The sequence below is a fragment of the Terrapene carolina genome, unplaced genomic scaffold (assembly GCF_002925995.2).
Source record: "Terrapene carolina triunguis isolate 2854851 unplaced genomic scaffold, T_m_triunguis-2.0 Scaffold95, whole genome shotgun sequence".
Taxonomy (NCBI): Eukaryota; Metazoa; Chordata; order Testudines; family Emydidae; genus Terrapene; species Terrapene triunguis.
Window position 1 is genome coordinate 13986982 of NW_020664446.1, and position 15918 is coordinate 14002899.

Sequence of the window (15918 nt, forward strand, 5' to 3'; positions counted from 1 at the left end):
TATTAAATTTCTATATTAATTCAAATTTTTTTCCATTTCCAGATGCTTAAACTTTTTCAAACTTTTACTTTTGGGGCTGAAACTTGGCATATTTGTGCTCGGTCTGAAGCCATTTTTTAAAAAGTGTGACCAAAAATGGTTCAGCCATTTTCAAGTTCAGAAAGTGAAAAGGGATTTAAAAAATCAGTATTTTGTGCATGCACAGTTAGTTTCTGTTGATAAACTAAAGCTCTCCCAACGTTCCGTTAGCACTATATATATTAAGTTGAGTGGAATTTTCAACAGACAACGTCAACATTCTAGTGAAGCTGTGCACAGACATAAGAAAGTTGACTAAACTTTGTCTTTAATGTGTAGGTGCATGTGGAATATGATCTGCAAGCAAGATTCCAATGCAAAAGACTTTTCCTATGGGGGCATATATCACCCAGAATGCAGCTTCCCATTTCTTTCTAGTGAATAGTTGCACAAGATAGGAATTTATGTGCAATACCCTTTTCAACCTCAACAACAGTGACACTGACAGCAATGTTACAATGATTTACCATTCCATTTATCCTTGTCAAAACATCTGCAAAGGGTATTTTAGTTTATTAATTACAGATTTTATAATTTCTCTTAAAATATTTAACAGGAACATGCTTTTTGTGCAACTGTGATAATTTTCTATAGTTGCGCATCGCTATCAAAATATTGTCATCGACTGATATTTTGAATACATTTACAATTTGTACAAAACAATCAATAAGTACAATTAATACTGAAAATAAATGTCAACATGATATACTTGCCACTATATAAATGAACATTGTTTCACACATAAATGTGCTTTGTGGCAATGGTTCAAAACTCTTTTTATTCTACAGTAAGCAGATAGAATGAAATAAAAAATGATGTGCCAAATCCTAAAGGATTTAAATGGCACAAATTTCAAGCTATTGATTACTGACTGTGCTTACAGACATCAAACAATAATTTTTCAGACAGCTGTAATAGCCCACTACAATACAGACATGATTATACTAGTGAAAAGTTGAAACTGTGACTGTTTGAAAGGTTAACGGTCATTTTAAATTATTGAGAGGGTTTTTTAAAAATCAAAATAAATCTAACTATTCAATCCTTATACTCTGTGGAGGGGGGGAGTTATAACTCTTCTACAGAGGAAGAGTCTCTGCCTTTTAGACAGAACAAGGAACTTCCACCTGGGATGTACCTGTTACGTGAATGTCACAGCTGACGAATGTTTACTAACAAAATCTGAACAAATCACAGGCAGATAAAAGGCTCCCTCAAGTATCTTCTACTTCTTTGGAATTAGTCCTAACTAACCATTTTAATTTGTGACTGTCAGAAGTAAATCCTAGAGCAGAGGGCAATGGAATGTCAAAAGAGGTCAATAATAGAAAATCAGACATTCACCTCTAGGATGCAAGTCTGAAGCCAGCTCAGGCTTTTGGTAGCCAAAAGGTATTCCATTTGATGGCCCTTTGGTTATGTCATATATAAGTGTTGGTAATCTCAGTGTAGTACCAACTGCAAAACATCACTGGCATTAACTGACAATCTTGGTGGTTTTAGCACAGAGGCCAAGAATAGGTTTGTCACAGAGACTTGCCACAACCCTCTCATAGTTGGTGCTGCTAAATGAAGGTTGTGGCACATTTGTGGAGCAGTATGTAGAAACTTGTGCTATCATTGTCTGTCTTGTACCTATTCTGTGGACAGAGGAGTCTCAGCACAGCAACTTTCAAGAGCACTGAATTCCACAAAGTTTGAAAAAAGGAAAGTCAGATGACAGGTTCACATCTAATATAAATGGTTTCTAGTTACTTCTTCTAAAATATGACACTCTGTAGCTCAATTGAAGTTTGAACAAATACAACCTACAGTCTCATAGAAAAGCAATTTTAAATCTAAGGACTAGAGAACATGAAAGAGAGGAAACAAAATATAGGGTTTTACCTTTTCTCTCTCCCTTAGGTGGCTCCACTTCTTGGCTGCAAAGCTATGATACCCAAGGAACTGGTACTGTGTGATAGGAAGTGGGATCTGGCAGTTCTGAGTAAGGTGATAAGCAGCAGATGGAGGGGATTTGCTGCCTAGCACCTTCTCTTTCAGGAAGAGGATCCAGTCTTTGGTGAGGCCAGGGACCAAAGAGCAGTGGAGCAGGAGCTCAGTGAGACTAGTGAAGGGAAACTACTCAACTGGGAGGTTCCATGTATCCAAAGGGGCAGAAGGAAGTGGAAGGAGGGAGCCGAGTTAGAAACAATTTACTGGAAAAACACTAGTTCTGTTCCTTTCCTTCCCAGCCTTCTAACAACTGCCTCATGGGCTGCCTGGTGTACTTCCAGCCCTGCTGTTTTATTTCCCTACCTAGGTCCTGTTGAGCTTCTGCTCCCCACTCAGAAACTTCTCTGCTCAGCAACTTTCCCTCTTAATCAGAATGCTTTTTAGGAGCCTTCACTCCAATCCTTTCTCCTCTCCACCTCCACCATACAAATAGAGTAGAACCTCAAAGTTGCGAACACCAGAGTTACAAACTGGTCAATCACAGATATCATTTGGAACCGTAAACACGCCATCAGGCAGCAACAGAGACCAAAAAAAGCAAATATTGCACTGTACGGTGTTAAACGTAAACTACTAAAAATGAAGGAAAATGTAAAAAAAAGATTTGACAAGGTAAGGAAACTTTCTGTGCTTGTTTCATTTAAATTAAGATAGTTAAAAGACAGTATTTTTCTTCTGCATAGTAAAGTTTCAAAGCTGTATTAAGTCAATGTTCAGTTGTAAACTTTTGAAAGAACAACCATAACATTTTGTTCAGCGTTACATACATTTCACAATTATGATGAACAACCTAACTCTGAGGTTCTACTGTAGGGGTGCTCTGCCAGGAACTACCTGGCCTGAACCATTCTCAACAATCATCCTCCTTGCAGTAGCTCACCAGTCACACCAGAGACTTGATCCCATTTCCCTACTAGGGGGCATCTGGCAGCAGATTCCCTGCAACTGTTGCTGATTGCATTGCTCTGTGGGTGCCAGATGCCAGTTGATGGCAAACAAGCCTGCAGTTAGGTAGTGGAGCCACCTAGGGAAAGAGACAGAGAAAGTGTTAATTTTTCACCTTATGTTTTCAAATTAAAAAAAAAAACTATTATCCTACTGCCCAGACACGTTCAAAGTTTGAAAAGTTTCACTAGAGTTACGAGAACTAACCACATGTTAATTAAGAAATGTATATTCAGACTAATGAGCTTTTGGTACTGAATTGATTTCCTGCAAAGAACTAATAAACACATTAATGTGAAATGGAAAAACATGCCAAAACTCTGAAAGACAAATCAGTCTCCTGAACACTAAACAGGCACTCTGTGCCTCATTTTTTATAGTTCATCGCTTAAAAAACTATTATATATCTTTATCTACAGGGCAAAAACTCATCCCAGTGTTACTTCAGTCTTTGGAGTTACACCAAGAATGAATCTCGCTTATAGTGAGTAAAGTTCAGCATACTTCAGATACAAAAGTGAAATACAAATGTAAAATCAACTGCTGAGTGGCATGTACAAGAAGTTGTTCTCTTGCAAATGTGCATACATATCTATCATTCAGATTTCCTACATAATGGAAGGAAAGTCTGTGGCACTATATGTGTTGGACATCGGAGTAAAAACATAAGTGGAACATTGTTGTATCTGTGCCCACAGATCATCTTGCATTCTGTAAACTGGTTGGTTACACAGAAAAGGAATCTTTTGTAACACTAGCAAGAAATTCAAGTTTTATTAGAGCTCACAAAACCAAACTAAATATATGTTCTTCACATTTACCAGTACATAGACATGTTTTTTAAAAAGATTGTAATTTTAAGTGCTCTGAGTAGCACAGATCATCAATGATTCCTCAGAAGGAAGGAAATGTAAAAATATTATTCAAACAAAACAACTCCTTAACTTGTATAAAAAGGGATTACTTACCAACAGTAACTCATGTTCTGTCTGAACAAAGGTCGGCTGTAGAATTAGCATTGGAACCTTCTTAAGCAGTAGTTGGTAGTTACAGTACATATAAAATCCCCTCAAGCCTTGTGGTCCACAAACAAATGGCATAAATATCCCACTGCTCCCTGCCTCCCAAAACTACTTACAGCTGGGATCAGAAGTAGAGAGGAGGAAGGGAGGGTCATTGTGATACTGTGGAGACAATATATTCCGAAGCGGAATCCACTTTGACAGCTCTTTATAGGGATTCTTTACAAGAGGATGAACCCCTTCATCCTGGGATTTCGCATCATACTTTGTAACCAAGAGTCTTGGTAGCCATACTACATATGCCTGAAGTTACCCTTTTTAGGAGATCTCCCAGACTCTTGAGCTACAATAGCATTTTGCAGGAGGTGATTATAAAACAGTCTTCTGGAGCCTTTTGGGCTCTTTGTGAGAATACCTTGCAGACATGACTGCCTTCATTTGGTGGGTCTTCCTCTTCCTCTCTCTCTTTCAGTGGATGTCCCCAAAGGTTCAGTCTTTGGCCCTCTGCTCTTCTTTCTCTACACTGTATCTCTAAGTCCTCTTATCCAAGACTTCAAATGTCATTTTTGTACTGACAATTTTGAAAATCTCTCTCTAGTGAAGACCTGCTGTCCTGCATCCATTTCCACATCTTAGCCTATCTTTCGGACCTCTCTTTCTGAATGTCCAGCTGACAACTTAAGCTCAATACATCCAGAACTGAACTTTTAATCTCCCCCGCCATGCCTTCCCCTCTTCTCAATTTCTCAACCACCATCATCCTCCCAATCACACAGGCCCATAATCTGGGTATAATCATCAACTCAGTCCTCTCTAGAAGTATACACCTTGGCCATGTCTACCCCCATATTTCAAAAATTCAGCCTTTTCTGTCTGTCCAGACAACCAAAGCTCTTTTTCAGACCCTCATCATTTTATACCTTAACTAGAATAATCTCTGTGGAAAATTTTTTCAAAAGTACTCAAGTGCCTTAGGACCCGAAGCCCACTTACTTTCAATGGGACTTCAGCTTCTGAATCATTTACCTAACATTTTTTTACTCCTCCTCTCTGCCTTGATGCCAAACACATTGCAACCTCATCTCTACCCCCTTAAATCCTCCTGCCAGGATCATCTTCCTGACTTGTCACTCTGACAACGTCACATCCCTCTTTGTATCCCTCCACAGGCTGTATCCACCACTGCACCAAACACAAATTTCTTGTTTTTGCCTTTGAAGCCTTACCATTTAGCGTCACCAGCTTTCTGAGACATCAGATGGCCTTCACTTTGCCAACGATGTCAGCCCTGATTGCCCACTTGGCCACTTCTCTGCACTGTCCCCCATGCTGCCACTCCATGCACATGAAAACCTCCTAGTCAAAATCCCTAAGGCTACCACCTTACCCTCCTTCAAGTCCCTTTGCAAAACTGATCTCTTCTATAATGCATACAGTAAACTACAACTTGATAACAGGTAGGGAGTTGGCAAGCTGTAATTACTGCTTTTTACTGGCTACGAATTGCCTACCCTCTATTTTTGTCACTCTTACCCACCCTAAACTCGTTTGTTTTATTGACCTACTGTATACTGTCTTTTTACTCTTTGGGAGGAGGGACTGTCATTTTCTATGTCTGTATAGCGCTTAGCACAATGGTGCCCCAACTTGGCACTACAGAAATATAATTGTTCATAATAAATAATAAAGCTGAGTTCCCTCCTTCCAAGGCACAAAGGGTACTTTTCATGCCTATATGAACTGAAGAACATCATGGGGAAAGAGAGTCAACTTCTACATTCCCCAAACGTATTTTAAAAAATCATTAAAGTAAAATAATAAATCAGAAACTTTTCAGCCTAAACTTAATGAAACTTTTAAAAAGCAACTTACAGTGAGATTTGTGCATCTAATATGATGGTAGGAAAGAGATATGTTTGTTCCATTACTACTCCGGATGACAAACAAAGGAATTCAGTAGTTGCATAGGACTGGGGTTTCACAACGTCCATCTATGGGACGTAGGGCTCTAGGAAGTTACGTACACCACATAATTGACAATTATTGCTTTAAAAGTTTCCATGGCTAGACATGTGGGACTCTGTGGAGGCAACATCATGAAGAAAAAAGAAATATTGACAGAGCACTATTACTGTTAGTATCAGTAGCTGATTAGTTAGCCCAATACAAATATGACCTGAGGATTTATTGAGGACTTGCAGGTTTGGAGAATCTCTCATTTTCTATGTATAATTTAGAGCATCTTTTCACTACAAAACCAGTGATCTGAATGTGGCAAGACAGGACCGGAGGAAACATATACAGAGTAAATCTGACCTGATTTATTAATCTGCTATTTAATTTCTCTGACAAGACATTTTAGGAGAAAACAGGCTGAACAGTAATATATTATCATGCAGTAACACATGCTTCAGGAATGACCTTAGAACTCCATCTTCCCAAATTGTGTGAGAAAAGGCATATCCTCAAACTGACATGCTTGGTACTGCTATCTAGCCTGGGAAGAAATAAGCTGCCCCATTTCTAAGACCACCTGCTGGAGAATTGAAGAAGCAATATAGAAATAAGTTGAGGCTGTGTATCTTGATTTCATTAATGGACAGGGTGACAGCTACAAGAGGAGAGTAGATGGCCAATATTCAGTTACCCAGTGAGTCATCCAAAAATAAAAAAGAAAGACTCTTGTTTTGAGCCGCAGGATCAGAAATAATATTTTTATATACGTGACCCAAGAGTTTCTTACTGCCAATTGACAACAGAGTGTGGTGGGGTTACAGGAATTTCCTGATTCTGGTTCACCAAAGAATGTCATGTGAGGTCTCAAATGAAAGCTGCTGTCACACTCATCATCAATATCATTGTGAAATATACAGATACTATGTAAGGAGTCATGTATCTATACTAAAAATATATGTTCTTAAGCATGTAAAGTGAAAACAGGTCACCAAAAGGTGACATGTCTCAGACTGGTTCCTCCAGACAGGAGTTAAGAAACATGTATCTCTCTATTGAGATGTAAATTAAGCATTGTAAGCTAACACAATTGATGTCCATTTACATATGAAGTAAAAGTTGAAGAGATATGAAGTCAACAGGAAGAGCACACAGGAAAAAACAAGCCACAGGGGTTATCCTGTCCATGAGTAAAGATAATGAACTTTGGAGGTATTTCTAGAAGGCAAAGAAGACACCCTGTTATCCTGTACCTACAAAATAAAGGACAGCATGTTTGCATTCATGAAAGTGGGGTCTCAGCCAGCCTTGGTTGAAAATTCTGCAGAGAACTTTGAGTGAGATGAAACTTCTTTTGGCAGAAGGTTAACCTGATAGTTAAGGTTAGTCTCCAGAAAGCGTGTTATGATTTTGTTTTATATGTTTATATGTAACCATTTGTTTCCAATATTCTTACTCACTATTTCTTGAATCTTAACTCTTTTATAGTGAAAACAAGAATAGATATTTACATGCTATGATGTTAAGCGAAGTGCTGATCCTGAGCTGAAACTTACATGCTGATGTGCACTTTCCTTTGGGACCCACAGGATAAGGGGCAAAATACTACAAATAATGCTCCAAGGACTTGAGGATTGGTGTGTGCCTAGCACCACCTACACAGAGAGATTGAGACCTGCAGAGGCCTGGCAGCTAGTGCTTGTGCTACCAGAAGCTGTTGATTTCAGGGAGCTGACCCACAGCAAACACAGAAAAGACTCCTTCAGGCTAAGGGCAGGTAGTGATGAAGTGCCTCACAAACTTGGGGAGCACCACAAAGTAATCTTTAAATCACAGACTAGAAACTGTGTGTTACTGGTCCTCTTCTGGGATTTTAGGAGTCTGCATTATCTATTTGGAGTATAGTACACTCCCCTGCCATACATAAACACTCTTCTTTGCTGGTACTGCTACAGGCAATTAACACCTGCCAGTGACAAAGTATTAGCTGCTGGTAGTCCATATAGTCATCATGTGTGAGGCCAGTGATACAGCTTTAATGTAGATCAGTCCTCAGTCTGAGTAAGTCTTTTACGCTACCTCACTTACATAAGTTACGTAGGTGAAGTTAATGTAACTTAGGTTGACTTACAGCGGTATCTACACCACACTGTCGATGGGAGACGCTCTCCTGCCAACTTACCTTATGCTTCTTGGGGAGGTGGAGTACAGAAGTTGGCGGGAGAGCACTCTGCCATTGACTTAGCTTGTTTTCACCAGACTCGCTAAATCGATACCACTGCATCTATCGCAACAGTGCCGATTTAGCCGTAAGTATAGACAAGCCCTGAGGCTTGCAAATGTGGCTCTTTAATGTGTCTCCTGTGACTCTTTGCAGCACATGACATTAAAACACTGTGATTTAATTATTAACCAATCAGAATGCGTTTACTATGTTATTAACCAATTGTAGTTGATAAAATAATAATACCTGGTCAGTTATTTTGCTGTGAGAATAATTCATATATATAAAAATAGAAAATGAAACACTGAATTCACACTACTGTGGATCTTCTGGGTAATGTTGGTCACTAATTTGGCTCCTGAACCATTGAGGTCTGAGTATCACTGTGCTAGGCACAGAATTAGACTATGTCACAGCAGATTTTTCTGTTACAAGAGAGCACGTTAACCCACATATGTCACCAGAGAGAATCACAACCTCCTTGGCTAAGTTGAGGTAAATTAGAATCACTTTCTACACTTTTCTTTTTGGGTAGGAGTCAAAAAACCAAGAGCTGGGCAAATCCCAATATGCTTTTAACTGCTGTAAAATGGATTTTATAAAGGCTGAAGAATCTGAGTCACTTGGTAATAAGATCAGGTATCATTAAATGTGTTACTGGAATTCCTCAGCAGTTGCAGCTCTCTTGTGCTGCATTTTGTCTGAATGAATTGTCCTGCTGCTGAGCAAATCCACCTGAATATTACTTTTTTTTCAGTTAGTAACATACTGGTAGACTTAGAAAATGTCATTCTGAGCAACTTAGCATTATTCTTGATTTTTCTCTCTGATTTCCTTCTTTCTGTCCCTCAATCTACTGCTGAAGTATTTAACCATCAATTAAAGTTTTTTGAGTTTTTACTGTTCTGCTCTTGCTTGATGCGCTACTTGATAGGTGACAATGTTTCAAAACTTTCTACCATCAGTTCTAAATTATAAACCATTACCTTGGATGCTCTGAAAGACTGATGATGTTTAATTGATTAAAGACTGAGATATGACTCCAAGCACCAAATATCAGATTTCAATGGTTAAAGTTTTGACCTACAGATTCTGGTGCTGCTTTTTTATTTGTATTATTGTATCACCTAGGAGCCCCAACCATGGATCAAGATCTAATTGTGCTAAGCACTGTACAAACAAAACAAACCAGAACAATCCTTGGCACAAACACAATCTAAGTACAAGACAAGAGGTGACAACAGATGGATTCAGACTGATGGGGGAGTACAGGAAAACAATGGGACGATATCGGGCAGCATAATAGGCCCTGGCTGCTTCTGTGTTTGAATTTTCCATGATGTTTTCAAAATGCTGTAAGTGAGCAGTTAAAATGGACATTGTTTGACTAAATGGATGCAGACAGACTTGAGCTTTGTGGGAAGGAATCGTCATGCTGCCTGGAACAGTCATGGGCTTTGAGAATCACCTAATTTAGATTGTGATGATGGGTCAGTTGGAAGATGCCATTGTAAAGGTTTTGCACTTAAAGCAGAGGTGCTCAGAAAATTTAATTAGGACTCAAAGTGCTGTAATTTTGAAGGAAAATAGAGTATAAGTTATACTGAATAATCTTTGAGAATTTCCAGGTAAATTCATTGGTTTTATATATACTCTCAACCTTAACTCCATTTTAACATAGGTTTTGTCGGGAAGTTTTACTAAATGGAATGAAGTTCAATTAGAACTTTCTATGTTTTCTGGGTTAAGAAATGAGGGAGACATTGTCCAAAATGCAGTGGAATCGGAGGTAATAAATACATTCCCATTAATCTATGTTTTCCATCTAGTCCAAGGGTGGGCAAACTTTTTGGCCCGAGGGCCACATTGGTGTTGCGAAACTGTATGGAGGGCTTGGTAGGGAAGGCTGTGCCTCTCCAAACAGCCTGGCCCCAGCCTCCTCCCACTTCCCGCCCCCTGACAGCCCCCCTCAGAACCCTCCACACATCCAACCCCCCTGCTCCTTGTCCCCTGACCGCCCCCTCCCAGGACCTCCCACCCCTAACTGCTCCCCCGGGACCCCACCCCCTATCCAACCCCCCACTGCTCCCTGTCCCCTGACTGCCCAAACCCTATCCACACCCCCACCCCCTGACAGGACCCCCAGGACTCCCATGCCTATCCAACCCCCCTGGTCCCCATCCCCTGACGGCCCCCCCACAGAACCTCCACCCCATCCAACCGCCCCCTGCTCCCTGTCCCCTGACCGCCCCCTCCCGGGACACCCTGCCCCTTATCCAACCCCCTGCTCCCCGCCCCCTTACCATGCCGCTCAGAGCAGCATGTCTGGCAGCCGCACCGCACGGCGGCATGATTATAGAAGGCTGTTAAGGCTTCCCATATAATATTCATTACTGTCTCAAATTTTACTTAAATCAAAACATTGGTGAATATATCCTGGAAGGTACTTTTGAAACTTTAGGTCTGCCAACAAATAAGCAGGGAATCTCTGCAGGCATTGCCCAGAGATTCCTACATCCATCTCAAACTAAGTAAAGAACACATGACAGTGCATGTTCAGATATAGAAGTAACTCCTATTGGACCTGCCAAACTGCTAACTAATGATTTTGCCAGAATATAAATTCTACAGAGAATTGACAACAGTCAAGCTGGGGAGGTTATGCACTTTATTAACCTCCCTACCCAAAAAGTGCTGAGATGCCATAAACACTCTCATCCAGGGGAGTACGGACAGTCCAGACATTGCATTTGATCACAGGCACAAATACCGAGAAGAATATATAACATTCCGGTCAGTTACTGGGGAAGGGGAAGCTTCTTGTGCACTAAGGTTGGAATTACCTTGAAGAGCAATGGTATAATTCTGCACAGATTGTCCCACCCAAACTCTTTGTAACCTGGCACGCTCAGCATAATCAAGCCATGTCTCTAATTAGACTACTCACATATGTAAAGTTAATCATGTGCACGTATGCAGGATTTGCCCTTTTGTTCTGATGTCTCTCTAGAAAGGGACAGAATTTTTTTGTTTGTTTTTTATTTGTACAGTTCTGGGAAACCCAATGGCATTTAACACACAACAGTTGCCTTTAAATTTAAAGTGCAGTCTTATTAATCATTTCATCAACTAGTTGCAAAAACAGTTATCACAGAAACGTGATTGACTAAAATAAAAGAATGTAGATGATCTGATTAAAAAAATCATTGACATAAAACTTCTATGAAAATAATGTGTATACCTACTTTATAATACAGAGATAATAAAGTTGAGGTATAAAAAAAAACCAGACAGAGAGAGAATATGAAACTGTGTGATTTAACTTTCAGATAGAGAGGTGTAATGATTTCATAAGAAAGCAATATATTTGCTTTGCTATTCATTACCATTCACTTTCTGTTACTTTCTTTCAATAATCTTTAAAAAGATAAAGCAGAAAAATTATTTACACACACTTCACACAAACAGACAGTGGACATGCTGAAGCTTCTGAAAAGCAGTAGTTGGGACACAAAGTAAGTAATTGTTTATGTATCCAGAACATTTTATAATTCCAGTTTATTCTCGCTGTGATATTTTGCTCAAAATGAATTTATTTTATTGCTTTGCCTTCGCATTGACCCCAGATGGAGCATGCAAAAAGTTATTTGTGCCCATGCAAGCCTTTGAAAATTGCATCATAAAAAAAGGAGTAATCCCTTAGAAGCATAGGTGGGATATATGTTTGGATACAGCTTGCATGTTCTCTTTTAATTGCAATCACTTTTTTTAAACAGATGGAATCACAGAAACAGTATCTCCATCAATAGACAGGGAGATTTTGATAGCATGAATGACCACTGCCAAATCTACTCTGAGTAAGGTCTCCCGCACCCGAAAAGGAGCCATATCAAAAGGGAAAGGGCACTGTTTATGTAGACTTCAGGATTATCCTGTTGTTTCCCGGATTAGCTTTTGCAATTACCAGATAGGAAAGGCCTTAACCATCTTCCTCAGGAAGGCTAGATAAGTTTTCTAAGAGCTATTCAGATTCTTTTTAAGGGAGCTGAGGGGAAAGAACAGCTCCTAGACAAATAACTCAAATCCTTTGTATTAAGCTACTAGGTCTTCCATAGAGGAAAGACATATTACTAAATTCAGAGGTTGACTTATCCATTGCCATTAAAAAACGTGCCTGTTTTACCTTAGTTGACCATTAAACATTATCTTACCGGTAGTTCTACGGTATTTGTGCTTTTCTACACTTATAGAAAGAAATACATTGAATGCTGTAAATATTGAAGTAAAATTTGTTACTTAAGAAGTTATAAATCAATTGGCAAGTTTTTACCGGGGAATATGGCATACTAGGATATGAGATTAATTTGATGAAAGCCTTCAGTACTGACACAAATATTATTATAAAAAAAATAGGAAACTCTTGGTTTTTGCATTCAAGTTGTTTTCATCATGCCAACTAACTCCTTTCGCTTGAATGGAAATTATGGGAAGGGTTTAAAAAATAACTAAATTAGTTCTGAATACCACTTCTGTTATGACTGTGAAAATTAAGTTGTTTTATTTATTTTCTTTAACCATCTAATATGTATCATATTGTTCGTTCATTTGCAGTATTAGAAAGAAGTTGGGCTTTATGAACTATGATAAAACATTTAAAAATCTTCTGAAATACCTTAAAGCAGAGGTTCTTAAACTGGTCTGTGAACCACCCGTGGTCCACAAGCTCCATTCAGTTGGTCCGCAGATAGTTCCCTCTAAGGTGCATGCCTGGGTGGCCGCACATGAGAGAATGAAGGGCCACCCACCTAATTAGTGGAGCCGCGCAGGCATGGCTCCACTAATTAGGTGCCTGGACCCTGGAGAAGATGCACATGTAAGGTGAGTTGGTGGCCTTGGGGGGGGAATAGGGAGTAGGTGGGAGGGGACAGTGGGGTGAGAAGAGGGAGTGGGGAGAATTTGGGATGTGCAGAGCTGTGGCGGCTAGAGAAAGAGGCGACTTTCCCCAGCTCCAGGGCTGCGGCTGCCGGGGAGAGACCCCCTCCTTCCCAGTCCCAGCTCTGTGGCTGCTGTGGTGGGGGAAGAGACCTCCTCCTTCCCAGCCCCAGCTCGGGGGTTGTTGCAGCGGGAGAGAGAGGGCACATCCATCGTATTAGCAAGTAAGACTACTGATATTAAAATATGAGTTGTGTGCTTTTATTTGTAGAACAAAAAACATTAATTATTATTAAGGTTTTTTTATATAGTGCTTTTATCCAAAGCGCTTTACAATAGTTAGCTAACGGTACAAACAACATTTGGAAAGATCATTAAGTGGTCCGCCGAGACCCTCAGCAATTTTCAATTGGTCCACGAAAAAAAAAGTTTAAGAACCACTGCCTTAGAGAAGACAATGACAGATACTGATCTAGTAATATTCTATAAAAGCTACTGTCAATTTAAATACTGAAAGCATAAAATGATTTTTATCTTGATGAATTAACTTTAAATACATATTTCGAGACCCACCAGGATTTATATTTTATATAAAGTAAGGCGGGTTTATATAACCAATAGGTGCTGAAAAAGGAGCTAGGCTTCTGGGGAAAAAAACAGAGTAACATGCAACAGACAGGTAAAGAGGGATCAAAGAAATGGAATGGGGTTATAAAGAATATGGTAAAATATTTAATATTGCTCAATTTGAGTCATTAAACAAAATGAATATTTTCCTTAGGTCTATTTTAATGCAAGCTTACACCTCGTAACAAAGGGCCCAATCCTGTAAAGTGCTGAGTATCCTTAACTCCCATTGATTTAAATGGGATTTAAGAGCTCTCAGTATCTTACAGGGGCAGACCCCACAATAATAGTATCTATGCTAATAAAAAACAAACCACAAAACAAGTGGTATACCCACCTCTTTATGACTACCATAAACTACAAAGAACTTAAGTTTCAAAATGGTACACTTCAGCTTTCTGGGTGCTTTCTTCTTTAGCCCTGAGGATAAGAACAGCCATACAGGGTCTCACCAATGGTCCATCTAGCTCCGTATCCTATCTCTGACAGCAGATAGTACCAGAACTTCAGGGGGAGTGTCCAAAACAGGGCAATTCTTTAGAGATCCACCCCGTCTTCCCCTCCTGGCTACTGGCAGTCAGCAGTTTAGGCTGCCCCGAGTATGAGATTACATCCCTGACCATCTTGGCTAACAGCCCTTGATAGACTTATCCTCCATGAATCTAATCTAGTTCTTTTTCTATACCAGTTATACCTTTGGCCTTCACAACATCCCATGGCTATGTGTTCCACATGTTAATATTGTGTTGTGTGCAAGAAATACTTCCTCTTGTTTGCATTAAACCTGCGGACAATAAATTTCATTGGGTGACCCCTGTTTTTTGTATTGTGGGAAAGGGTAAACACCACTTCTCCATTCACTTTTTCCATAACATTAATGATTGTATATAGAACTCTATCATATCTTCCTTAACTGAGTCTTTTCTAAGATGAATAGTCCTCATCTTTTTAGTCTGTCCTTGTATGGTAATTGTTCCATACCCTTGCTCATCTTTGTTGCCCTTCTATGAACTTTTTCCAGTTCCACTATATTTTTCTGAGGTAGAGCAACCCAAACTGGACACAAAATTCAAGGTCTGGGCGCACAATGGATTTATATAGTGGCATTATATTTTCTGGCCCTTTCTTAATAGTTCCTAACATTCTTTAGCCTTTTTGACCGCTGCTGTGCATTGAGTTGAAGTTTTCAGAGAACTATCCATGACGACTCCAAGATCTCTTTCTTAAGCAGTATCAGCTAATTTAGAACCCATCATTATAGGAAGGTGGGGGGGGGGTTGAATTTCATCTGCCATTTTGTCGCCCTTTCACCCAGTTTTGTGAGAGCCCCCTCTAACTCTTTGCAGTCAGCTCTGGATTTAACTATCTTAAATAATTTTGTATCATCCACTTCACTGTTCACTCTCTTTTCCAGATCATTAATAAATATGTTGAACAGCACAGCTTCCAGTGCAGCTCCTTAGGGATGGGGACCCCACTCTCCATTGTGAAAATGGACAGCTGATAGCTTCCTCAAACAACTGAGTCCTCTCTACTGTGTACTAAAACCAAACTGTAGTCTTCCAGACTAACAACTAATCAAGTTTGGTTTAGTGTTGCAGCAAAGTGGTTTTTGTTTTGCTAGTTTTTTACTACATGACAGATTAGTCATATTTTTCCTTCATTACATATGTTACTATAGTCATGCCAAAAAATTTTAGAGCTCTGATAAATGTTTCAAAAGGAAGGCCTCAGTTGTCAAATATCCAAATTATTAGGAAGGTTAGATTTAAAAAGTTTTAAGGGAAAAGTCTAGCAAAGAAGACAGGCGAGCTATCTTTTAAATTACAAAAGCATTGCAGACATACAGTGTAAAGACCTTTTACACAGTACAATTACCAATCAGCAAATAAAGCAGGTGCTGTATGATTATGACTAAAAGACAATAGAAGGCTTAGATTTTTTTTTTAAAAATCTTCACTTTATAACCCCTAGGGATGGGATCCAATGAAGACTTTCCAGATGGAATTACACAAAATCTTGGATGTGTGACTCAAACAGAGATATCACAATGCTAATAGCTGGCTTCCTTTATAAGGGACATCTGTTGAAAAGTTGTTTACATTCCTAACAAAATGCAAAAGGCTATAACTAATCCTCCAG